At 43.1% G+C, this 27,113-nt stretch overlaps 1 pseudogene; it reads right to left on the minus strand.

Moving 5' to 3' along the window:
- Positions 1–19,961: 19,961 nt before the first annotated feature.
- Positions 19,962–25,977, minus strand: LOC121437441 (annotated as a pseudogene).
- Between the last annotated feature and the right edge of the window lie 1,136 nt (positions 25,978–27,113).

Here is a 27,113-nt window from a genome sequence, read left to right on the forward strand (position 1 = left end):
GTTGGGACTGGCTGAAACAGGAGAAGAAGGGAAAAGAGAGGAGAGGAGAAAAGTGGAGGGAAGAGAAGGATAATAAGGAGAGAATATAAGTGGGAGGGAATGGTTAAATGAAAAAGACAGATAATGGGAGAAGAATGGAAGGAAAACAGGGAGGGAGGAAGATGAAGGAGAAGGGATGAAGGGTAAAGGGAGGATGGGAGAATAAGGAAGAGGGATATGGATATAAGAGGAAAGGGGATGGAAGAAGACAGAACGTGAAGAGGAAAAAGGAGGGTCAAGGGAAGAGGAATTATCAGAGGAAAGGGGAAGGAAAAAGAGAAAAGAGGTGTGAAGAGAGGGGAGGAACAAATAGGAAAGAAAAGAGGAGACTGGAATAGTATGGCAGAGAAAAGTCCATGGGAGGAGGGAACAGAATTGAGGAACATAGAGAAGAGAGAAGAAGAAAAGAGGGAATAGGGAAGAAGAGGGAAGGGTGAGAAAAGGAAGAAGGAGGGAAGAATGAAAAGAAGAAAGATGTGAAGAAAAACTAAGAAGAAAAATGGTAGGGGAAGAAAAATGAGAGATGATAGAGGAAGTAATTGGAAGGAATAGAATAGAAGAGAGGAAAGAACAAGTAAGAGGAGGAATTACAACTATGGAGAAAAGATAAAATAGGAAGGAGTAGGGAAGAGGGGGAGGGAAAAAGAGGGGGAGGATGAAAGGGCAGGTAGAATGTAAGATAGGACATGATGGATGAAGTGACAAAAGGAAGAAGTTAATGGAAGAAGATGAATGAAAGAAGATGAGGAGGAGTCAGGTGGAATGAAGAGGGACAATGGAAGAGGAGGGAATCTGGAAGGTGAGAAATTTGCAAAGGGAAAGGATGAATGTGAGAACAAGAAGGAGGAGGAGAAGGAGAAGAAGAAGAAAAAGATGAAGAAGAAGAAGAAGAAGAAGAAGAAGAAGAAGAAGGAGAAGGAGAAGAGAGGAGAGGAAGAGGAAGGAAGAGAAGGAGAAGGGAAAACGGTGAGGAGAGAAGGGAGAAGGAAGGAGGAGAAAAGAGGAGCCAGGACGACAGAGTAAGAAGAAGGGAAGAAGGGGAAGAAGAAATGAAGAGGAAAATGTGAAACCTTTGAAGAGAAGAGGAGGAAGAAAAATGGAGTGGGGTAGAAAATAAGTAAAGAGAGAGAGTAAGAAAGATGAGGGAGGAGAGAATATGAGGGAAGGAGGAAGTAGAGAAAAATAAGAGAAAGAATGGATGATGGAGGGAAGATAAAGGAAATGGATGAAGAAGAGAATAGGGGATGAAGGAGGGAAGAGGGAAGAAAACAGAAGAACAGGTGAGAGGAAAAAGAGTGTGATTATAGGAAAAGAAGAGAGAGAAAGGGAGAGACAAAAGGAAAAAGAAGAAGGAGAAAATAAGCAGTAAGGAGAGATAGATTGGAATCAGAGATCTCGTTCCTTCCCACTAATTATTGAATAGCCACACAGAGGCTTACTATTATTTATAAATACTAGGCCGATGTCTCAGGCTTATTACTAGCTAGTTTTTACATTTAAATTAAGCCATTTTTAATAATCTACATATTGTCATGTGGCCATGTCTTTTACTGGTCTGCTTGCATGTTGCTTCTTGGAAGTCTGCAGGCATCTCCTAGACTCCACCCTCCCTCTCCTGTATCTCTGTTTAGCTTTGCCATAGGCCAAAGCAGTTTTATTTATCAATCATTGAGAGCAACACATATTCACGGCATGCAGAAAGACATCCCAAAGAAAAAGATGGTGAGAGGGAAGTAGACAAGAGGGGGAAATGGAGAAAAGGAGGGAGGCTGAAAGAAGTGGGAAACATTAGGGGGCTGGAAAAGAAGGCAGGATTGAGGTGGGTTATAGGTGAAAGGATATTATTGGTGTAGGATAGAGGAGAGCAGAGGGAAGAAAAGGGAGATGTATAATGAAAGTTGGAAGAAAAAAGAGGGGAGATTTGTATGGTAAGAAAATGAAAGAGAGAACAACAATGAGGAGTGAAGAGTGAGGAAAAGGAGGGAGGGGGGAAAGAGGGAAGTGGGGCAATGAGGTGAAGGAAGAAATAGGAAGAAGTACAGGATAGGTTTAAGAGAAGTTCAGGGTGGAAGAGTGTTTTAAAAGAAAGGAGAAAGGATGGGAAATAGAGAGGAGAGAAGTCGAGTAATGAAGAAAGTTAAAGAGAAAGAAAAAAGGAGGAGGGAAGAGAGAAGATGGAAATGGAAGCAGGAGGAAAGATAAAAGAGGAAGGCAAAGGAAGAAGAGGTGGGGAGGAGGGAGAAAAGAGGGGAAAGAGGAGGGAGGAGGGAAAAGGACAGTCAAGCGAAGAAAATTGAGAAAGGAAGGAAATGAAGAAGGGAACAGCAAGAAGGATGGAAGATTAAGTAACATTAAATGAAAACAGAATGAAAGACAATGTAAAGGGGGGAATAATGTAGTAGGGATGAAAAGGGAAAGGGGAAGACAAGCAAAGAGGAGGGATGATGGAAGAGCACAGAAGAGGGCAGAGGAGGGAAGACAAATGAGAGAAGAAGAGAAAGGAAAGAGGAGGGAGGAAAATGAGGAATGCAGAGAAGAGGATGAAGGAAAGAAGTAGGAGGAAGAGGGAGGATGGTAGAAGAACTAAGAGGGAATAAGACAAGAGAGAAGAAGGTAAGACAAAGTAAGAGAAGGAAAGAGATGGTAATAGAGAAAACAGGGGAAACAGATGAGAGAAGAGGAAGGAAGAGAGGAGAGTAAGGGAGTGAAAAAATTAGGGAGGAAAGAAGAGGAAAGGTAATAAAAAAGAGAGGAAAGAGGGAGGAAGAGTATGGATGATTTAAGTAGATGGAAGACAAACAAAAAGGTAAGAAGGAAGATGAGGAAGCATGAAAGAAAAGGGAAGAAGAGTAATGAGAAAGGGGGAGAGAAGAGGAAAAGCGAGGGAGAAAAAAGAGGAAAGAAGAGACAAAGTTGATGAGGGTGGGAGAAGGACAATGAGGAAGAAGAAGTGGAACAGGGTTGAGGAGGAGAAGTAAATAAGAGGGAAGGAAAAGGAGGAAGGAAGAAGGGAGACTGTGTATTAGGAAAGATGAGAGAGGATGGAAGTGGGAAAAGATGAGGTAGCATATAAGACAGAAAGAATGGACAAGAGGAGGGAAAAATAAAGAGAAGATAAGAGAAAATATAAAGGAAAGGGAAGTTAAGTGGACAAGTGGGTGAAGGGAGAAGAGGAAGTCTAAGGAAGTGGATATGTATGGGAAGGGGAAAGAGGAGAATATAGAAAAGGAAGGGGGAAGGGGAGAAGAGGGAAGAAGAGTTAAGAGGAATGACGAGTGAAGAGGAGGCAGTAGGGGAAAGAAAATAAGGAACAGGAGGAACAGGGGGAAGCAGAGAAGAGAGAAGACAAGGAAAAGGGGGCAAAGTTATGAGAAGGAAAGAGGGCAGAGGAGGAAGGGGAAGAGAAAAGGGTATGGAGGAGAGAAGAGGAAGAGGAGGTAATTGAGAAGAAGAGTCAAGAGGTAAGGATAGGGAGGTTTGATTCAGACAGAAGAAGCAAAAGGAGAGCAGAGGGAAGAGAAGGAAGAAATAAAGAAGAGGTAAAAGGGAAGAGGGAGGAAGAAATAGAAAGAAATTGTGAAAAGAAGGGTGGGTAAAAGAGGAGAGAGATGAAAAAAGAGGGAAGAAGAAGGGGAAGGGAAGAGGGGGAAGAGGAAAGTGTGGTAAAGGAAAAGGATGAAAGAGGAGGCAAGAAGCAAAAGGAAAGAGGGGGATGGGCAGGGATCAGGGATGAGGAATGAAGAGGGAAAAAAAGTAGAAGAGAAAATGAAAGAGGAGAAAATAGGAAAAAGTAGGGAAAATGGATGAGAAGAGAGGAGGGAAGAGGAGAGAAGATGAAAGAGGAGAGAAAAAAGAAGGGAAGAAGGGGATTGTGGGATGGAAGAAGAGAAGAGAAGAAACAACGAAATAAAGAAAGGAGTCTTCCTGCAGGGGCTCTTATCCCCGGATACTGTCTCTCTCTTCCTACCCCACCCAGCTTGCATCCAGAAATCCCCTACCTCCTGCATTTTCTCTTCAGGCACATAACATCCCCAAGCTCAGCCTGTTTGGGCGCTGGGACCGAATCATGAGTGCAACCGGGCGGGTGGGCAGGAGTACCAGTGTTTCAATAGCCTGCCTGCAGCAAGGTAGGCCTTTTGTTTGCGAGCTCCCTGGCCAGCAAGGAGACCAGATCCTATAAAAGAAGACCCATAGGGGAGCATTAGGAAGAAGAGATGGGCAGGCACCAATGCAAGAATTCCTCCAACAATCTGAAAAACAACCTGAAATCACCAGAACCCAGAGAACTTCCAACACGAGGACTTGAACACCTAAATGAAGAAGTAGAAAAAATTGACTTACAAAAGTTATAGAGGCCCTTAAACAGTAGGTGAAAAACTCCCTCAAAGAAATGGATGAGAAGAATAACAAAAAGTTTGAAGAATTGAGTAAATCTGTAAATGATGTCCTAGGAAACCAAGGAAAAACAATCAAACAGATAATGGAAACAGTTCAAGACTTGAAAACTGAAATGGAGCCAAGGAAGAAAAGACAAACCGAGGGCCGACTGGATATGGAAAATCTAGGTAAAGGAATAGAGACTACAGAAACAAGCATAACTAACACAAGAGAGAGAAGAAAGAATCTCGGATTCTAAAGATAGCATAGAGAAAATAAATGTACTGATCAAAGAAAACAGCAAATCCAACAAATTCTCATCTCAAAATATCCAGGAAATATGGGACACAATAAAAAGCCCAAAGCTAAGAATAATAGAGGTAGAAGAAGGAGAAGAAGAACAGCTCAACCGTCCAGAAAATATATTTAATAAAATTATAGAAGAAAATTTTCCCAACCTAAAGAAAGATATACCTATGAAGGTTCAAGTAGCATACAGACCACCAAATAGACTGGATCAAAAAAAAATCCCCTCACCATATAATAATCAAAACACAAAACATACAGAATAAAGAAAGAATATTAAGAGCTGCAAAGGAAAGAGGTCAAGTTACTGATTAAGGTAAACCTATCAGACTTACACCTGACTTCTCTATGGAAGCCTTGAAAGCCAGAAGGTCCTGGATAGATGTACTGCAGAAACGAAGAGACCATGGGTGCAAGCCCAGACTACTATACCCAGCCAAGCTTTCATTCACTATCTATGGTGAAAACAAAATTTTCCAGGATAAAAACAAATTTAAACAATACAAAGCCACAAATACAGCCTTACAGAAAGTGATAGAAAGAAAATCACAAACCAAGGAGTCCAACAATACCCAAAATAACTAAGACATCGAATGACCCTTCACCAGCACAACTTGAAGAAGGGAAACACACAATCTCTACTACCAAAAAAAAAAGACCAGAGTTAACAACCACTGGTCATTAATATCACTTAATATCAATGGACTCAATACACCTATAAAAAGGCACAGGCTAAGAGATTGGATATGAAAACAGGATCCAACATTCTGCTGTTTACAAGAAACACACCGCAACCACAAAGACAGACATCTACTCAGAGTAAAGGGCTGGGAAAGGTTTACCATGCAAATGGACGTAAGAAATAAGTAGATGTGGCCACACTAATTTCTAACAAAGTTGACTTCAAATTAAAATCAGTCAGAAGAGATGGAGAGTGACATTTTATTCTCATAACAGGAACAAGTCATCAGGATGAAGTCTCAATCCTGAATATCTATGCCCCTAATATGAAAGCAACCACTTATGTAAAAGAAACATTACTAGAACTCAGGCAGTCATCAAACCACACACACTAATTGTAGGAGACTTCAACACTCCTCTCTCACCAATGGACAGGACAATCAGACAGAAACCTAACAGAGAAATTAGAGAATTAATGGGGGTAATGAAGCAAATGGACTTAACAGACATCTATAGAACATTCCATCCAAATAGGAAAGAATATACCTTCTTCTCTGCAGCTCATGGAACCTCCTCAAAAAATGACCACATACTCAGTAAAAAAGCAAACTTCCATAGGTACAAAAAATATTAGTAACAACCTTGTGTCTTATCAGATCACCTTGGATTAAAGTTAGAATTCAACAACAATGTTATTCCCAGAAAGCCTGCAAACTCATGGAAACTAAACAGTCAACTACTGAACCACACCTGGCTCAAGGAGGAAATAAAGAAACTAAAGTCTTCCTTGAATTCAATGAAAATAAAGACACAACATACTCAAACCTATGGGACACTATGAAAGCAGTCCTGAGAGGAAAGTTCATAGCACTAAGTGCTCACTTAAAGAAAACAGAGGAAGCGTACATTGGAGACATAACAGCCCACCTGAAAGCTCTAGAAAAAAAAGGAGCAGACTCACCTAGGAGGAGTAGAAGACTGGAAATAATCAAACTGAGGGCTGAAATCAACAAAATAGAAACACAGAAAACAATCCAAAGAATCAATGAAACAAAAAGCTGGTTCCTGGAGAAAATCAACAAGATTGATAAACCCCTATCCAAACTAATCAAAGGGCAGAGAGAGAATATGCAAATTAATAAGATGAGAACTGAAAAGGGGGACATAACCACAGACGCAGAGAAAATTCAGAGAATCATTAGATCTTACTACAAAAGCCTGTATGCCACAAAACTGGAAAATGTAAAAGAAATGGACACGATTTTAGATAGATACCATATACCAAAGTAAAACCGGGTGAACAATCTAAATAGACCTGTTAGTCGCAAAGAATTAGAAGCTGTTATCAAAAATCTCACTACCAAAAAAAGCCCAGGACCAGATGGTTTCAATGCGGAATTCTACCAGAACTTCCAAGAAGAGCTAATACCTATACTCCTTAATGTATTTCACAATATAGAAACGGAAGAGTCATTGCCAAATTCCTTTTATGAAGCTACAGTTATTCTGATACCAAATCCACAAAAAGACTCAACCAAGAAAGAGAATTACAGGACAATCTCACTCATGAATATCGACGCAAAAATCCTCAACAAAATACTGGCAAACCGAATCCAAGAACACATTAGAAAAATTATCCATTATGATCAGATCAAGTAGGCTTCATCCCAGAGATGTAGGGCTGGTTCAACATATGAAAATCTATCAATGTAATCCATCATAGAAATAAACTGAAAGAAAAAAACCATATCATCATCTCATTAGATGCTGAAAAAGTATTTGACAAAATTCAACATCCCTTTATGATAAAGGTCTTGGAGAGATTAGGATTACAAGGGTCATACCTAAATGATGTGGGAGTGATTTCTTATTAATAAAGAAACTGCCTAGACCCATTTGATAGGCCAACCCTTAGGTAGGCGGAGTAAACAGAACGGAATGCTGGGAGAAAGAAGCTGAGTCAGGGAGTCGCCATGATTCTCCCACTCCAGACAGACACAGGTTAAGATCATTCCTGGTAAGCCAGCTCGTGGGCTACACAGATTAATAGAAATGGGTTAGATCAATATGTAAAAGCTAGCCAATAAGAAACTGAAACTAATGGGTCAGGCAGTGTTTAAAAGAATACAGTTTCCGTGTAATTATTTCGGGTAAAGCTAGCCATGCGGGCGGCCGCATGCCAGGGACGCAGCCCTGCCGTTCGTAACACAACAGAATGGCGCCCGACGTGATGGACTAAATCCACTTAAAAACCTGAGAAGGCTTAAAAATAAGGGAGAGAGACTTTAACACAGATTTTTGCTGTTTGTTGGTGGCGTGCTGTAGAGAGATTTCCTGATTCGGCAACAGCAACAGAAAAAAAAGCTGCGTCATTTTAAAGTGCGGCTTCTTGGGACTGTGCCGCCAGTGCAAACTCTGGCTTTAAAGCATTTCAATGGATTTTATGGGACTGGATGTTTGTGTTCCCGCTTGGGATCGGAAGGAGAGTGCTCTCAGTGCTCCCCGCCTGCACCTGGGCAGATGGCAGAATCAGGCTTAGGCAGGCAGAATAGCATGGTGAAAGAGACGTGTTTTCAGACTGCGCAGTGCTCTGCGTGTCAGATTTGGTTGTAACTTGGATAAAAAGAGTTTCTGTGCTGCATGCTCAGTCTCAAAATTAAACTACTGAGTGCGGCTCCAATGAGGACTTGCTGTGTGCCTGGAACTGTACACAGCTCAGGGGCACCAAATGGATCTCAGGCAGTAACTACCGTAATTACCATAAAAACAGCACAGTTAAGGTTTCAACTGGGCAGGACACAGGCGGTACCTTATTACCTGTACATGGCGCAACTTAAGTTTTTAAGAACTGCTTAACATTTTAAGAAATGCTCCTGGATAGTAAAAAAAAAAAAAATTACAGATTCACAATAAAACAGATTCAGACATAAAAGACCACACTGTTGGATAAATGTACGTAGACTTGGGAGAGAGAAGAAAGAAAATATAAAAAATAAAGTTAATGGTTTTTTTTTTAAAAAAGGTAAAGTCTTTAAAGAGACAGAGTACAGATAATTATAGATTTTAAAAAATAAAGTAAAAATAAGCCACATAAAAATAAAATATTCACAGAGAGTCTGGATTATGTACATTGTGTTTTCTTTAAAATTTTTAACTGTAAAGGAGCTACGTACAGAGAGACATTTCATTCTATGGGCTGCCAAGTGGAACCAAAACGGATATCATGAGGGTATGACTTCAGAATTTGGGTCTAAGGATATGATGCTTTGGAAAGGGTCTTCTTTTGTTTTCACAGAGGACCAGACCCTATGGATTGCATCTATCCCAATATGGTATGATAGACCACGCCCTCCTGAAAGGTTGCTGTAACACCCTCAAAAAATTACTTCGCTCAACTGCCAACTGAGATAAAACTAGCACACAGGTTATACCATGAAAGACCTCATTAACGACGCCCCCATTCAGCAGGAAGCAGTTTGGAGAGAAAAAACTGCGCCCATGTTCCCAAAATATTGTTTGTAAATGTTCTTTTACATTTAAAGGGGGAAATGATATAGGTATGAGTAATTTGCATTGGTGTGGATTTTACAGTCAATTTTGTTATATGTATATGTATTTCTGATTTTGATTAAGGTATTGTGATTGTGTAGTTCATTTAAATATGTACTGTATAATTAAGAAATATAGGTTATGGATAATCATTAGTAATAGTCAAGCTTGTAGTCATGTTAGTTAGATTTTCTAGATATATAGAGATACATTTCAGTTAGATAGACATTCTTCATATCTTTCAAAGACTGCAGAATATGGCATTTAATGTTTTAATAACTTAGGACTTTTCATGACAATGAGACACGTCTGCTCCTGGCAGCACCAATCTACTTCGAGAGGAAGATGGGCATCGAAGAGGATCCTTATGGAGTTTGATAGCCATTTGGGCAAGAAACTGCTCTTGCCTGGACTGTTGCATAAAATGGACACAGAGAACCCACAGAGAGAGGACTACTAAACTTGCCTAAAGGTGAGACGGTCTTTTGGGGTTCATGACTCATGAAAGAGTCTGCGAGACATTCTACAGGACACAGCAGATAGTGACTGGACTGTCTTTGAAATTTCCTGCTTCATGGAAATGTCTGCTGGATATTATGGGCCTGAAGGCTGAAGATGGATGCCCCCAACCGTACAAAGGAACTTTGGGCGACTGTCCAGGCAGTGAGATGTCTCTGTCATTTCTAGAGTTTTCTTATTTCTTGTTTACTTAGGTAGTATTATATCCTTCTGGAGTCTTTAATGGAGTTGAAGAATGAATAGATAGTTATTGTTTTCCTTAGTTATGATAAAAGATAAAATAGATATAAATATTGTAACTGTAATTCTTGCTTGATAACTGTTTTGCTATATGTAATTTTACTATGTTAAAGTTAAAGCCTTTCTTTTTTGTTTAAACAGAAAAAGGGGAAATGATGTGGGAGTGATTTCTTATTAATAAAGAAACTGCCTAGACCCATTTGATAGGCCAACCCTTAGGTAGGCGGAGTAAACAGAACGGAATGCTGGGAGAAAGAAGCTGAGTCAGGGAGTCGCCATGATTCTCCCACTCCAGACAGACACAGGTTAAGATCATTCCTGGTAAGCCAGCTCGTGGGCTACACAGATTAATAGAAATGGGTTAGATCAATATGTAAAAGCTAGCCAATAAGAAACTGAAACTAATGGGTCAGGCAGTGTTTAAAAGAATACAGTTTCCGTGTAATTATTTCGGGTAAAGCTAGCCATGCGGGCGGCCGCATGCCAGGGACGCAGCCCTGCCGTTCGTAACACAACACCTAAATATAATAAAAGCTATTTACATCAAGCCGACAGCTAACATCAAATTAAATGAAGAGAAACTCAAAGCAATCCCACTAAAATCACGAACATGACAAGGCTGTCCACTCTCTCCATACCTCTTCAATATAGTGCTTGAAGTTATAGCAATAGCAACAAGACAACATAAGGGGATCCAGGGGATTTGAATTGAAAAGGAAAAAGTTAAACTTTCTGTATTTGCAGATGGTATGATAGTGTACATAAGCGACCCCAAAAACTCCACCAAATGACTCCTACAGCTGAAAAACACCTTTACCAACATGGCAGGATACAAGATCAACTCCAAAAATCAATTGCCCTCTTATACACAAAGGATAAGTAAGCAGAGAGGGAAATCAGAGAAGCATCACCTTTCACCATAGCCACAAATAGCATAAAATATCTTGGGGTAACTCTGACCAAGGAAGTGAAAGATCTATTTGACAAAAACTTTAAGTCTTTGAAGAAAGAAATTGAGGAGGATATCAGAAAATGGAAGGATATCCCTTGCTCTTGGATTGGGAGGAGCAACCTCATAAAAATGGCAATTCTACCTAAGGCAATCTATAGATTCAATGAAATCTCTATCAAGGTCCCATCAAAATTTTTCACTTTGAGATACCATCTTACACCTGTCAGAATGGCTAAAATAAAAAACACCAATGATAGCCTTTGCTGGAGAAGTTGTGGAGAAAGGGGTACACTCACCCATTGCTGGTGGGAATGCAATCTTGTGCAACCACTCTGGAAAGCAGTGTTTTGGTTTCTCAGGAAATTCGGGATCAACCTACCCCTGGATCCAGCAATACCACTCTTGGGAATATACCCAAGAGAGGCCCTATCATACAACAAAAGTATATGCTCAACTATGTTCATGGCAGCATTGTTTGTAATAGCCAGAACCTGGAAACAACCTAGATGCCCTTCAACGGAAGAATGGATGAAGAAAGTATGGAATATATACATATTAGAGTATTACTCAGCAGTAAAAGACAAGGACTTCTTGAATTTTGCATACAAATGGATGGAAATAGAAAACACTATCCTGAGTGAGGTAAGCCAGACCCAAAAAGAGGAACATGGGATGTACTCACTCATATTTGGTTTCTAGCCATAAATAAAGGACATTGAGCTTATAATTCATGTTCCTAGAGAAGCTAAATAAGAAGGTGAATCCAAAGACAAACACATAGGCATCCTCATGAATATTAACCTTCATCAGGCGATGAAAGGAGACAGAGACAGAGACCCACATGGGAGCACCGGACAGAAATCTCAAGGTCCAAATCAGGAGCAGAAGGAGACGGAGCACGAGCAAGGAACTCAGGACCACGAGGGGTGCACCCACACACTGAGACAATGGGGATGTCCTATCGGGAACTCACCAAGGCCAGCTGGCCTAGGTCTGAAAAAGCATCGGATAAATCTGGACTAGCTGAACATAGCGGACAATGAGGACTACTGAGAACTCAAGAACAATCGCAGTGGGTTTTTGATCCGACTGCACATACTGGCTTTGGGGGAGCCTAGGCAGTTTGGATGCTCACCTTATGAGACCTGGATAGAGGTGGGCGGTCCTTGGGCTTCCCACAGGTCAGGGAACCCTGATTGCTCTTCGAGCAGATGAGGGAGGGGGACTTGATTGGGGGAGGGGGAGGGAAATGGGAAGCGGTTGCGGGGAGGAGGCAGAAATCCTTAATAAATAAATAAAAATAAATAAAAATAAAAAAAAGAAAATGAAAAGGAGTGAGAGTTGAAGAGGGAAGACTAATGGAAAATAAGGAAATATGGAAGTGTGGTAAAGGAACATAATAGGAGAAGGAAGACTAAAAAAGAGTGAAAAGGAAGAACAAGTAGGAGACATTAAAGAGGAGAGAAGACGGAAGAGAAGGGAAGATGGAACAAGGAGGGAAAAAGTCAGAAGGAAGAGGAAGGCAGAGGGAAGGGGATGAAAGAGGATGGGATGGAAAAAAGAGGAAAGAAGAGAAAGGACAAAGGAAGATCAGGGAAGAGTGAGGGGGCAAAGAAGGGCAAAGGAAAGAGAAATGAAAAGAGAAGACAGAAAAAGGCAAAAGAGGAGGGAAATGGAAGATAAGGCAGAAAATGAAAGAAGAAACTGAGGAGGACAGAAAAGGGAAGAGGAGGTAATGAGAGGCATACATAGATCTAATCTACGTGGGAAGTAGAAAATGATAAAAATCTGAGTAAATTGGGAAGATGGTAACTTTGGGAGAGGGTTCAAAGGGAGGGAAGAGGCAGGGAGTGAAGCAGAGAAAAATGTAAATCTCAAGAAAAAAGATGGCAAAGGAGGTAAGAAGATAGAATTTTGGAGGGGCTATTGTGAAGAGAAAAGAAGAAGGAATAGGAAAGGGGAGGGAATAGGGAAGAGAAAAGAAGGGCCAAGAAAAAGGAAAGAACATGGAGGGAAGTGGAGGAAGGAAAGATGAGAGAAGAGTAAAGTACAGGATACTTGCAGAATGAGGGAAAAGGAGAAACAGGGGGAGGAGGGAAGAGCCATAGGAAGAGATGAGGGAACAGTGAGGAGGAGGAATGAGTAAGAAAAATTATAAGAAATGAAGAATTTGGGGTGTAGACTTGAGCCAGGACGTCAGTGGGTACATCGAAGGGAATAGAGAGGAACCAGAAACCTCTGTAGGTCTGAATTTGAGTTTGGGACCTCTGAGGGAGTAAGCCTGAGCCAGATCCTCTGTGGATCTGGTGACACCTGAGCCTGGGAACTTCAAGGGAGTAGACAAGAGCCAGAAACCTTTGCAGAACTAACTCCAATCCAAGGACCTCTGCAGGAGTGAGTACAGACCAGGATTTACAGAAACAGGTCAAAGCTAACAACCTAGGCTAGAACAGGCCTGAGATAGCAAACTCCAAGGGAGTGGAGCAAAGTTTGGGATTGCTGAGCAACCTCCAAAAATATGTAATGACCACAGGCATAACAGGAACTGTGGCACTAACAGTACCATGAAGAACAACTATCTGAGGCTTGAATTCACTGGCACGTAAAAGATTAATCAACAGAATCACTGACAGCCACAACTACACCTATTAGTAGAAAAGATGATTAGAACAGAAAGGAGGATGAATGGAACCAAATAGAAGACCCAGATATCAATCCACACATCTTCGAACACCTGATTTTGACAAAGAAGCCAAAAATATCAAATGGAAAAAAGAAAGCATATTTAACAAGTGGTGCTGGAAAATAACTGGATATCAACATGTAGAAGAATGAAAATAGACCCATATCTATCACCACGCACAAAACTCAAGACCTTAACATAAGATCAGCCACTGATCCTTATAGAAGAGAAATTGGGAAGTACACTTGAATGCATTGGCACAGGAGACTACTTCCTAAATATAACCCCAGCAGCATAGACACTGAGAGAAACAATTAATAAATGGGACCTCCTGAAACTGAAAAGCTTCTGTAAAGCAAAGGACATGGTCAACATGACAAAACGACAGGTTACTGAATAGGAAATGATCTTTACTAACCCCACATCAAACAGAGGTCTGATCTCCAAAATACATAAAGAGCTCAAAAAATTAAACACCAAAAGAACACATAATCCAATTTAAAAAAAATAGAGTATAGACCTAAACAGAGAACTCTCAACAGAGGAATCTAAAATGGCTGAATGACACTTAGGAAATGTTCAACATCCTTAGTCATCAGAGAAATGCAAATCAAAATAACTCTGAGATTCCATCTTACACCTGTAAGAATGACCAAGATCATAAACACTGATAACAACTTAAGCTGGAGAGATTGTGGGGAAAAAGGAACACTTCAGCATTGCTGGTGGGAATGTAAGCTGGTACAACCCCTTTGGAAGTCAGTGTGGTGATTTCTCAGAAAATTAGGAAACAACCTTCCTCAAGACCCAGTAATACCACTTTTGGGTATATATTCAAAGTATGCTCAATCATACCACAAGGACATGTGCTCAACTATGTTCATAGCAGCTTTGTTTGTCATAGCCAGAACCTGGAAACAACCTAAATGCCACTCGACCCAAGAATAGATTTTTAAAAAATGTGGTACATTTCCACAATAGAGTACTACACAGCAGAAAAAAATGACAGCTTGAATTTTGCAGGAATATGAATGGAGCAAGAAAACATTGTTTTGAGTGAGGTAACCCAGACACAGAAAATAATTATCACATATACTCACTCATAGGTGATTTTTTTAACACAAAGCAAAGAAAACCAGCCTACAAACCACAATCCCAGAGACCTTAGACAACAATGAGGACACTAAGAGAGACTTACATAGACCTAATCTACATGGGAAGTAGAAACTACAAAAAGATCTGAGTAAATTGGGAGCATAGGGACCCTGGGGGAGGGCTGAACGGGGGAGGGGAGAGGCAGGGAGGAAAGCAGAGAAAAATGTAGAGCTCAATAAATATATTTTAAAAATTGTCTGTCAGATACTCTAACCCTCAGTGAAAGTCGGTTGCCCCAACATTGCAAATGAGACTTTGGGTGACTGTCCATGTAGTCAGCCCGTTGTTTCTATCATTTCTTGTACCTTTAGGAAGTAGCTTGCTTGCCTTTCCCACTTACTCAGGTAACATTAGTTTCCTCCTCAAGTATTTGATGGGGTTGAAGACTAGACAGTCATGGCTAATATCCTCTCGTAACATAGCTAAGGCATTTTAGGTATAAGACGTAGACTCCTCAGGATAGAACAACTATTAAAATCTGTTATTTGCTAATCACTTTGGATTGGACATTTAGCACATGTTTCTTGCCTGATGTTTGTGATAGTAGTAGTTCTATTTTTGTGTATGTTTTTGCCCTTTTTTCCTGAATAATACTTGGTCTTTGTTATTATTGGTTACAGTTTTGTACTAGGTTTAGAAGCCTCTTCTTTAGAGAAAAGGAGGAGGTGTTTTGGTAATTCATTCCACCAATAGGTTTTGGGGTGCTGGCCCATCAGGGTGTTGACTGAGGTACTACATGTGGACTGATAAGTGCAGACAGGGTGTATGCTCACTCTCTCATGTGGTGGTTAGAGATCTGATCAAGCTTCCTGTGTCCCTAGGGCAGAAGACCATGCCAGCTCTCTACCTTTATTGTGTGAGTATTCCCAAATAAATATTTGTTGTCCTTTATTCCAGTCTATTGTGACTTCCTTACTTACACCTACAATGGGGGTTGAAATTTCTACCTTCATCATCCTACTGTCCCAGAGGAGTCTCAGAATTAAACTGAAATAACATAGAAAAGTGTAATTCAGGATTTGTTTGAAATGGAAGGAGCCTACATAAAGAAATTTCTACCAGGGCTGGAGATGGCTCTGTGTGCAAGAGTGGGGAGCCGGGTTTTCACTTCTAACATCCATGTAAAGCATCAGGCATGGCTGTGGACACATGTTAGCCACGGGACTGTGGGGGAGAAGAAGCATATAAGCCAGAAGAAGGCATCAGACACTTGCAGCCTGAGTTCTATGTGGTTGTGAGTTACCCCGTATGGGTTCTGGGACCCACATGCAGGTCCTCTGCTAGAGCAGCCAGCGCTCTTAACTACTGACCCATCTCTCCAGCCCTGTTCTTAGTGACTTTAAATGTGTTTTCTTCGATGAAGGAGAAAATCTGTAATATGCAGACATGGGTGTCAAACGTATTGTGCAGTTTGAGGGCTTCTGGAAACACCTCTGCCTCAGCTGTCATAAACTTCTGTATTAATTTCTCTAGCCTTAGGTTCTATAGCAGGAGTGGGGCTGTTTGCCATGCCATTCACACAAGGACTTAGCTAGTCCTCTGCACTGAGCTGTTACCTTTTGCAGTAGTTTGAACATGATTGGCACCCATAATCTCATAGGGGGTGGCACCATTAGGAGGTGTGGCTTTATTGGAATGGGTATGGCCTTGTTGGAGGAAGTGTGTCCGTGTGGGGGGTGGACTTTAAGGGGAATGTGATAGTTTAAATGTAATTGCCCCTCATAATCTCACAGAGAGTGACACTATTAGGAGGTGTGACTTTGTTGAAGTGGGTATGCTCTTGTTGGAAGAAGTGTGTTACTTTGAGGCATTGAGGTTTTCTATGCTTAGGATACTGCTCAGTATCTCAGTTGACTTCCTGTTGCCTGCAAGATATAGGACTTTCAACTACTCCAGCACCATGTCTGCTGCACGCTGCCATGATCCCCATGACGATGATAATAGCCTGAACCTCTGAAACTAAGCAAACCACCTCAATTAAATGATTTCCTTATAAGAGTTGCCATGGTCATTATGTCTCTTCACAACCCTGGAAACCCTGCAACACCTGCCAATGCGATGAGGTACACCTGTGCTTCTGCAAACCTCTTGGTCACCAGACCAACGTAGCCGGTAACAAAATGTATGGGTAAAGGAGAGAAGGTGGCTCATCTCCCAGAACAGAAGAGGGACATATCCAGGTCCTGAAAACAATGCTGATTTATGTTGTAGAAGCAGAGCCACGAGCTGTCTTTCTTCATGCTCTGCTTTAACAAACGGGACCCCTGCACTGAAGATTTTCAAAACTCATTCAGGGTGGCTGTGGTGGCACATGGCTTGGATTGACACTCAGGCAGCAGAGGCAGGTGGATCCTTGAGTCTGAGGCTGGCCAATGATCCATAGTTCCGTAGTGAGACCCTGTACTAAAACAAAACCCCCAATACACAATAATTCTCCCAGGACAGGGACCTTGTTCAATGGTATGCCTTGCCTAGCATGCCCACATCCCTTGGTTCAATCCCTACGATGACACCACAACCAAAAAACAAAACAAAACAAAAAATCACCCACACCAAAATGGCTGAAATCTACCTGTGTGTGATCATTTGAATGCTAAATGTCCCCACACGCTGCTGGGCCTGAGCACTTGGTCCAAGGCTGCTTTGGAAGACCGGAACCTTTAGTAGCCTTGAAGATGAAAATTAATAACTTGAATCTTTTATTTATTTTTTATTTTTAATTGAAAGAATTTCTGCCTCCTCCCAACCTCCCATTTCCTTCCCCCTACCCCACTCTTCTCCCCCTCCCCCGACCTCTCTCCCCCTCCCTCTCCAGTCCAAAGAGCAGTCAGTGTTCCCTGCCCTGTGGGAAGTCCAAGGTCCTCCCCGCTCCATCCAGATCCAGGAAGGTGACCATCCAAAAAGGCTAGGCTCCCACAAAGCCAGTGCATGCAGTAGGATCAAAACCAAGTGCCATTGTCCTTGGCTTCTCATCAGCCCTCATTGTCTGCCATGTTCAGAAAGTCCGGTTTTATCCCCTGCTTTTTCAGTCCCAGTCCAGCTGGCCTTGGTGAGCTCGCAATAGATCAGCTCCACTGTCTCAGTGGGTGGGTGCACCCCTCATGGTCCTGACTTCCTTGCTCATGTTCTCCCTCCTTCTGCTCCTCATTGGGACCTTGGGAGCTCAGTCCAGGGCTCCAGTGTGGATCTCTGTCTCTATTTCCATCCATCGCCAGATGAAGGTTCTATGGTGATATGCAAGATATTCATCAGTATGGCTATAGGATAGGGTCATTTCAGGTTCCCTATCCTCAGCTGCACAAGGAGGTAACTGGGGACATCACCCTGGGCACCTGGGAGCCCCTCTAGGTTCAAGTCTCTTGCCAACCCTAAGATGGCTCCCTTAATTAAGTTATGTGATTCCCTGCTCCTCTATCCGACCTTCCTTTCTCCCAATCATCCCGTTTCCTCAAGTTCCCCCCATTCTCCCCTTCTTACTTTTCTCTCCTCATCTCCCCTTACCCCTGTCCCACCCCACCCCCAAGTTTCCAATTTTTTGCCCGGCAATCTTGTCTAGAGAGATGGCTCAGCGGTTAAGAGCACTGAGTGCTCTTCCAAAGGACCTGAGTTTGATTCCCAGCAACCACATGGTGGCTCACAACCATCTGTAATGAGGTCTGGTGTCCTCTTCTAGCCTGCAGGCATATATGCAAACAGAATAATGTATCCATAATAAATAAATATTTTAAAAAAAATTATACGGCCATACCACCCTGAACGTGCCCGATCTCGTCACTTGAATTTTTATGGTCTGGTCCCGGTTCTCTCCACTCTCAGGTTCCTGACTGTGATACAATGTGACAAGCTGCCTATGCCAGGTTGCCTTCCCCCTCCCTGAAGGACTGTATCCTTTCTAACTGTAAGACAGACTAGGCCCCTCCCCCTTGCCCTTCAGTCACCTCTGGGCTGATCTGGTCCTATCAGCAAGGACCATCCCTTGTATGTTGATTCAGATGCATTCAAATGCCTTTCTTGTCGAAGGTGACATTTTCTTCTGAGACGATAAGACACAAATGAAGACAAGCCAGCCAAGTTTAGAGACTATTTCCATTTCTTAAAGGAATATGAATTTATGATTTGATGTTCAAAATAGAACTTCTGCATCTCAGAAAATATATTTGTTTACATACATACAAACTGTAGCTGAAACCCACGAGTGGCCCACCCAGATTTATTCTCAGTGCACACACAATGATGTTTGTGCTTTTCTTCCAGGACCAGTGGGTTTTTTCATTCACCCTCCACAAGATTTTCTTTGTGTCGCTCTGGCTGTCTTAGAACTCATTCTGTAGACTAGGCTGGCCCAGAGCTCAGAGATCTACTGAAATCTGCCTCTTAGGTGCTGGGGTTAAAGGTGTGCACCACCTTGCCCAGTTCAGTGCCAGGGGAGTTTGGTCAGAATAATCCCCCAGGCCTTGCCCACTGCATTTACAGATTGCAGGATTGCATTTAGAGTCCCCTGCATGGTGTTCCCATTTTCCCTAACTGCAGGGGCCACCCTTTCACTGCTTAGAGTCTTTTATGTTCAACAAGCACGTGCTGCATAATTAACCCCAAAATTCCGGTGCCCAGGTGCAGTCCTATGGTGATGCTGGAGCATCGGTGCATGGTGCACACCTAAAAACTGTGTGGTGCAGCAGGATTTGGTGAAACACTGAACCAAAAGACAGAAAGCTGCCGGCCTTGAGCACACAGGGCAGCGAAAGCCAGAGCAGAGACACCAAGGCATCAAGTGGGTTCAGATTTTATTTTCTGGGGGGAAGATTTTCTGTTAGTCAGACGTGGATTTTCACTTAGCTGGAGTTGATTTATTCGGTTTGCAAGCTGTCCGTTTCCCCACTGCTTTATTATCAGAGGCTTAGAGACCATTGGTCATTTTGAAGGGGTCCAAAGCCGCTTTGATCTGGTTTTTAGAGATAATGTAGAAAATGGTTTAACAGGATGAAGTGGACTTCACCTCTCCCAGGTGGAAATTTACATCTAAACCAAAGTCTTGAGCCCTGGCAGCCATTCAGGCCTGGTGCCCCGACCTGTCCATCAGGTCCAGTTATTCAGGATCTGAAGAGCTTCTACCTGTATGAATCATGGGTGAGAGAAAAGAAGGAGACCAAGCAAGATTCAGTTGTCTCCGTTTATTAGGGTAATGGTTCGGGCTTATATAGCCCTTGAATGAGGAACTTGGCTTGGGGTGGGGGGTAGGGGTAAGAAGGAACTTTGCCAGGGTAGCAAAGGTCACCAGTCAGCACACCTAGTGTAAACAGAAACATTCTTTTTGTGATTCTGTTAACAAACAGTTCTCAAAATAGCTGGGATGTGGGGCTCTCTGCAAACATCCTTAGGACAATGGTCCCTGCTATCATCTTAGGACAATGGTCCCTGCTATCATCTTTAGGACAATGGTCCCTGACAGTGCCCCTCCCACTATTTCACAGCATACCCCCACACGTGGGGTTGTACCAAACTCAAGGGCAGCGGAGCCTGGATGTGCTGCAGCTTGAGCTTTGAGAAGCTGGCTTGCTCCAGGGCCTTCCAGCTCTCTCTCCTTAGGTTGCATCCATCAAACAGAAGGAACCAGGCAGGAGCCAAGACCTGTTGCCAGAAGTAATTCCAGGTGGACCGCTCATCTGCCACGTGCTCCAAGAAGAAGTAAGCGCCTCCCTAAAAAAGAACATGCACACACACATTTTAAAGATACTGATTGTGGGAAAACAGCTTTACAAGATGTGTGAAGCATCAAATTTCAGTGCCTGAGGCCAACTTTGATAATTCACCGGTAAATTATAATGGAGTTAGGTAATAGGTAATGTAGTTTGAATTTCAGTCACATTTTATACAGCACTAGCTCGTAAGATAGCCCATGCCTGGAATCTCCACACAAGAGAGGCTAAGGCAGGATGATCTGAAGTGACAGCTTAGCTGGCCCAGTCACAGTGGGACCACATCTTCAGACCTGGAACTTGGTCTGTAGACCAGACTGGCCTTGAATTTAGAGATCTGCCTCCCTTTGCCTCCAGGCTGCTGGGCACCACCACCACCCAGACAAAAGGAGCTTTTTAAAAGGAGCTGCCAATCTAAGAAATACACATACATTTCTGTGGTCATACAGGATGCATAATCACTGAAATAGAAAGCACTCAGTGTCATCTTCCCTTACCACACTCATCCCCCTTAACAGGGTTACTTGTAGCAGAACAAACACCTACAATCCCCAGCACTCAGGAAGCTGGGTCAGGGGGATTGCTGCAAGCTTGAGGCCATCCTGGGCTACATCTACACTCTTTCAGAAAACACAGCCAATCATATTAAGTTCTATTACTGCCACTGTTTTTGTTTTAGTTTTGAAACAGGGTCTCATGGTACAACTTGATTGGCCTTTCACTTGCAATAACCCAGCCTGGACTTGAACTCACAGAGATCCACCTGCTTCTGCATCCTAGTGCTGGGGTTAAAAACAACATGCCTTTTAATCTTTTAATGATGTCTGGCCCATCTTTGGTTTTACCCACGAGGGAACGGAGTCCAAGAAACAGTCTATAAGTGTCAGAAAGAAATTCTAAACTTCTATATGTTACTCCAGAACTTTCTCAGAAACATGTTTATTTTTGAAAGTGTAGAAAATACAGAAATGTTTTAGAGCCAAATCACAGTGGCCCACATCTGTAATCCCAGCACTTGGGAGGTGGAGACAGAAGGATAAGAAGTTCAAAGTTGCCATGCCAGCATGGCAACTGGAGTTCCCTGAGCAAGGGACATCAGGATTAGCACACAGCACAACTTCAGGTTCTGCAGACAAGCCTTTATTCCACTTTCTCACACAGTATATACAGCCCTCAGCAGGGGAGGCCACGCCAGCAAAAGCAGAAAGCTCATCACCTTAACTCACATGGCTTAGGGGTAAACATCCTTAGAAACATTGCTGAAAACAAAAGATTGTTCCTGTTTTAGTTCTTGTTTTCAGAACAACCAACCACAAGAGTGCAAAACAGATCATGTGGGGGTGCAAAGGCCTGTCCTCAAGGGACCCAACCAAAGTCAGTTTTAGAGACATAGTAAGTTTGAGTCAAGTTTGCCTTACACGAGAACCTGTCTTAAAAACAACAACAACAAAAAAAGGATTGGAGACATGACTTAAAACAAAAAAGTATTGGAGAGATGACTCAGGTTGAGAGAGCTGGCTGTTCTTGCAGAGGAAGGTTCTGTTCCTAGTACCCGTATCAGTTGGTTCACAACCGCACATAACTCCAGTTCTGGGGATCCAATGTTCTCTGGCCTCCATGGGACCTGCACACACATGGTGCATATAACTCAATCAAGTATGCACAGACATATACATGAAAAATAGAAAAAGAAGGGAAGAGAAAACCAGTCATGGTCCATATTACATGTAAACTGGCCATTGTTCCTAACATTAAGTCTGTACCACACGCTGTTTATAATCTTTATTTTACTTCCTATCTGTTAGGCTTCTCCCACTTTTTCACTGTAACCAGCATTAATGTCTACCAATCTTGGGAGCACTTGTAATTATTCCCAAACAGATACATTGTTTTTAAAAGCAGGGCTGAGTAGGTGGTGGGTGCCTTTTAACACACCTTGGTAGAAGATTTCAAATTGCCCTTTGGAAAAACTGACTCACCTTTACACTGGAGCTAGCAATATCTGTGAAAGTTGTGCCTTAGGGTTTCCACTGCTATAAAGAGACCCCGGCCTGCTTCCCCCCGCCCTTCCCCTCAGCCTGGCGCTGGACACAACCTGCAGCACCTAGAAGACACTGTGTGTGCTGCTGACCTTGATCCTCCTGCCTCTGCAGGCCCTGGGGCTGGGGCTGTAGGTGTGAGTCATGGCATCTAGCTAATAGAATCACACTGTAATAAAATGACTGCTCATTAATGGGAAAAAGCAGTTGTTTCCATGAGCAAGCAAGGATGGATATCAACAGGCAGACCTAAAAGGAACCCAAGTACACAAGCTTTCTAGGAAAAAGATTTTCTATCTACTAAGAACCTTAAAGATAAGTGTATTTTTACCTGAGTGTTCATGTGTGAGTGCCCAGGTGTAGGGGGTTTGTGTGGAGGTCAGAGGACAACTTCCGGTATATGGCTTCTCACGGCAGTCTCCACTTTTGACATAGCATCTCTCATCGGCTGGATTTCTCTACATTGGCTAGGCTAACTGGCTAGTGGCCTCACAGATCTGCCAGTTTCCAACTCCCCTGTTCTGGATTTAGTATGTGGGCACATGAATGTGTACATACACACGTGTGTGGACAACAACAGTCGTTAAACGCAGGCAGTCTTTCTCCAAAAGGAGAGTCTACGCAAGGAAACTTGCCAGGCTTCTCTTATTTTTGTATCTATCATTGCTCCTTCACAGTCTTGCTGTTTTACTGTTGCGCTTTGGTCCTCAGGATTCTGAGACTCCTGTGCTCATGTTTGCTACACAAATGCTTCATAAATGCATTAACACCAAGTCCCTCTTTTTGATTAAAATTTTCATTACATTAATTTAGTCTGCGTGTGAAAGCACAGTGTGTGTGTAAGTGTGTGCACATGTGTTCTCTTTTCCCACCATGTGGACCTCAGGGCAGCAGAATTGACCGCAGTGCCTTTGCTGGCTGTACTATCTTACTGGTCACTTCCCCCTCTTCTGTCTTTTTGTTGTTGTTATTCCTTGACTTTCAAAACAACCTCACAACATCACCTGGTTGGTCTCAAGCTCATTACATAGCAAACTCATCCTGGCACTCGCTGGTCTTGAACTCCCAGTCCTCCTGCCTTGATTTGCCATTACAGGTGTGTTCCACCACATCTGGCTTCTACTCTTATCCGTTAAAAACAAACAAAAACAAAAACCTTTTAATTCACTAGCAAAATGTTCCCAGGCACTGACTGTAAGTGCTGGAAATACAGGAGCTGTCGAAGGAGAGTAGGAACCTACCTTCAGGTGCTGTGTAGACCAAACTGTGTTATTTCATGCATAATGCAAATGACACCCAGAGCAGCATTTCATCCTTCGGTTTTACTCAGCCAGTGATGATGAGTGATATTGCCTTTAGGGGAGAAACTGCACTTTGATTTTCACCTGCACCCCACGTGGGGCATGAACATGCTACCTGAGCAGCTCTGTGCATTTCCGAGGAAAGAGTCCATCTCCCTTTTGCCGGCCTTTGTCACATGCTCTCTGGCCCTGGCCACCCAAAGGCAGGGGTCCGGATAGAATTCAGTTTAGAGATGTAGTTATCTCAAATGATACAGAGAAGTTCAAATAAAACATATGTTTAAGAGTAGAAAACCAAATTCCCTAGTAAAAACGAAAAACCAAACATGTCATTTCCTCAGGCTAGGGCAGGACACAGGAAGGAAAAGCAGAGAGATGGGCTTTGCTATGTCTGTGAATAATCTGGGAGCTTGGCGGGGGGGGGGGGCAAACTTTGCATGGGTGTTGAGATTTGGAAATCTGTGCAGGCATGCAGCTGAAAACACTTGGGACACATGAGACTGTTGGAAAGGATATGTGTGTGGAAAGACAGCCGAGAGAGAGATCCTCAGTGTCTAGGGACAGCAAAGGGGCAGAAATGCCGAAATCTGGAAGATGACACTGGGCAGCAATATTTTCACTGAAGAGCTGGACTTGGGCAGGGTGTGGTGGTGTGTGTCTTTAATACAGTACTTGGGAGGCAGATCTCTGTGAGTTCACAGCCACCCTGGTCTACTTACAGAGTTTCAGGCCAGCTTAGCGCAATTCAGTGAGAATGAGACCTGGATTCAAAAACGTTAAAGCCGTTGCTGTGTATCTTGGTGCATCTCTTAAACCTCTTTTCTGGAAGGATGATCATAAGTATCTTCTTAAGAGGGTCATGGTTAGGGTAAACTGAGGCTGTCATGATGATCTGGGTTCCATTAAGCAACCATAGATGCTAACAAAGACAACGGAGGCCATGCCAGTGTGTGTGAGGCGTGGCTACGGATCTTTACCTGCTAGTTTGATCACTGTGCACCTGTCCTTGTGCCAGAGAGACTATGCTGAGCTCTCAGCCTCTGAGACACTGACTTTCACTGGGTTTATGTGTTTACCACCACACCCAGCCAACTTTTTAATAGCTACAGCGTTCCTGACTGTGTGACTCCCATCCACAGACAGGTTTTCTCCTGTTTCCACTAATGCCAATGTTCCATTAATGACTAACCTTGTGATGGACAAGTTTTTGAACATGTGTAGCTGTACATAAATTCTAGTAGATAAAATTATGCTCACTTGATACTTTGATATGTCTAGTGTCTTCAAAAACTTTTGCTGTATGAGAGCCCCATCCCAAATCCACCCCAGTACCTAGACTATGTCTCAGACAGTGTCACAGTTAAAAATGGCCTCTAGGTCTTTCTCATACAATGACTATTTTAATTTATGTTCCTGATCTTGCCCAGTTGCTCATCTTGTTTTTTTTTTGTTTGTTTGTTTGTTTACTCTGACCAGTTTTAAGAAACAAAATCATTGTCCTTAGTAACTTGCCAATTTTTGTTTGTTTTGATTTTTGAGACAGGGTCTTGGTGTGTAGCCTTGGCTGGCCTAGGCTTCACTATGTAGACCAGGCTGGCCTCAAACTCATAGAGATCAGCCTGCCTCTGCCTCCCCAGTGTGGCACTTGTAATGTTTTTTAATTTGGGGGGCATGAACCCTTCAGCTGTTCTGGGAGCTACTGTTACCAAGTTCAACATTTGAGCTGCCCTGCAGGCTCTCGCCTCTGCAGGAGCTTAGAATTTTTTTACATTTTGATTTGTCAGTCCTTACCTTTGTAGTTATTCGCCACTCTTTTTCTTTAAAAAAAAAAAAAGTCCTTCCTTATTTTTTTTTTAAGTGTACCTTTTAGTTTAGAATATACCGGAAATTGACAGGACCACCCTTGGGGTTAGGGTTAGTCCTCCCCCATCTGTCACTCCCTGGCCTCAGCACTCGGCACACCTCCTCAAGAATCTTCTCCTGGTTCTTCACCAGGCACAGCATGAGGGTGCTGACCACCACATCCACAGAGCCATCAGCCACCTGGCTCATGTTCTCCCCAGCCGCCACAACGAAGCGCTCGAACTGCAGCTGCTGGTTCTCTGAGACGCTCTTGAGCAAAAACTTCTCGAAGTTGGGATTAGGGTCGACACAGGTCACCCTGCACCCGGGAGGATAGAACTTAAAATTGGCCCCCCGTGCCACAGTCCACCTCCAGCAGCAACAGCTTCTCCGAGGCGCCTGCGAACTCCGGCAGGTTGCTGAAAAGCTCTTTCTTTATGCTCGCCATCTGCTGGTTGTATATCACCGAGAACTGCCACAGCATGTAGGGAAAGCACTTCTTGCATATTCGGTTCCACATGCCTAAAATGTTCAGCAGATACATGGGAAATGCCAGAATGCCGACAACCAGCCGGAGGACCAGGAGGGCAAGCTTCATGGCAGCGAATGGAGGAGAAAGGGCCACAGCTGGGAACAGTCCCCTTGAGGAGCAGGGCGCAGGCTCTGGGCCATGTTCCAGAGCCAATCAGGAAGGAAGGTGGCACCTGCTAAGCAGAAAAACAAAACCCAAGATTCCCTCCCCCACCCCACCTCACCCCATCCTACCCCATCTACCCCACCTACCCCACCTACCCCACCCAGGAGATAAGACCGAATTTGGCACAGCTGGGTGCACAATGGCCCAGGGCTGTCCCTCGTGTTTCCTCAGGAGAGTTGCAGCTAGAACTCCAGTCAGGTCCTGCCTGGCCTTGTTTGGGTCTAGAGGCAGTGGCAGGGTTCCTGCTGTGGTTTGTTATAAGCAGGGTCCTTTTACCTCGCCCACTCAGCCAGTCGGCAAGTCTGTCCTGAGGAGAGTCCATGCGTGGATTAGAGCACCACGGGGATGCTTGACTGAGATCCCACTATCATAATTTAGTCACCACCTTTCTTCTCTCCCCACTGCATCCCACCAAGGTCGTTTTTTTTTCTTTTTCTTTTCTTCTTCTTCTTCTTCTTCCTCCTCTTTCTCCTCCTCCTCCTCCTCCTCCTCCTCCTCCTCCTCCTCCTCCTCCTCCTCCTCCTCCTCCTCTTCCTTCTTTTTGGTTTTGATTTTTTGAGACAGGGTTTCTATGTAGCTTTGGAGCCTGTCCTGGAACTAGCTCTTGTAGAGCAGGCTGGCCTCGAACTCACAGAGATCCGCCTGCCTCTGCCTCCCAAGTGCTGGGATTAAAGATCTGCGCCACCACCACCTGGCTTCTTTTTCTTTTAAATAAAGGAAGTGAAAGTGATTTCCGCTTAGTTTCAACCAACAATTTCCCAAGTTCTTTTCTAAACGGAAGCTTTAATAAATTAATAATTCATCAGAGGGATTTCTGCTAAGTCACTGTTTGACCCGTCTATCGTTTAAAGTGCAATTGTCATTCTTCACCTTCATTATACTTGGTTATTATATAACAGCCGAGCAGAGTAAACTTATGATCAGGATATTCACATTTGCACCACGGTGGGCCTTACAAACCCACCAGTTTACAGCTGCAAGAATCTGTCTTGATGGGAGTGTTCTGGGTTTTTGTTTTGTTTTGTTTTGTTTTTTTG

This window comes from Microtus oregoni, unplaced genomic scaffold (genome assembly GCF_018167655.1).
Source record: "Microtus oregoni isolate MIOR12 unplaced genomic scaffold, Mior012 000052F_ref0000163, whole genome shotgun sequence".
Classification (NCBI taxonomy): Eukaryota; Metazoa; Chordata; class Mammalia; order Rodentia; family Cricetidae; genus Microtus; species Microtus oregoni.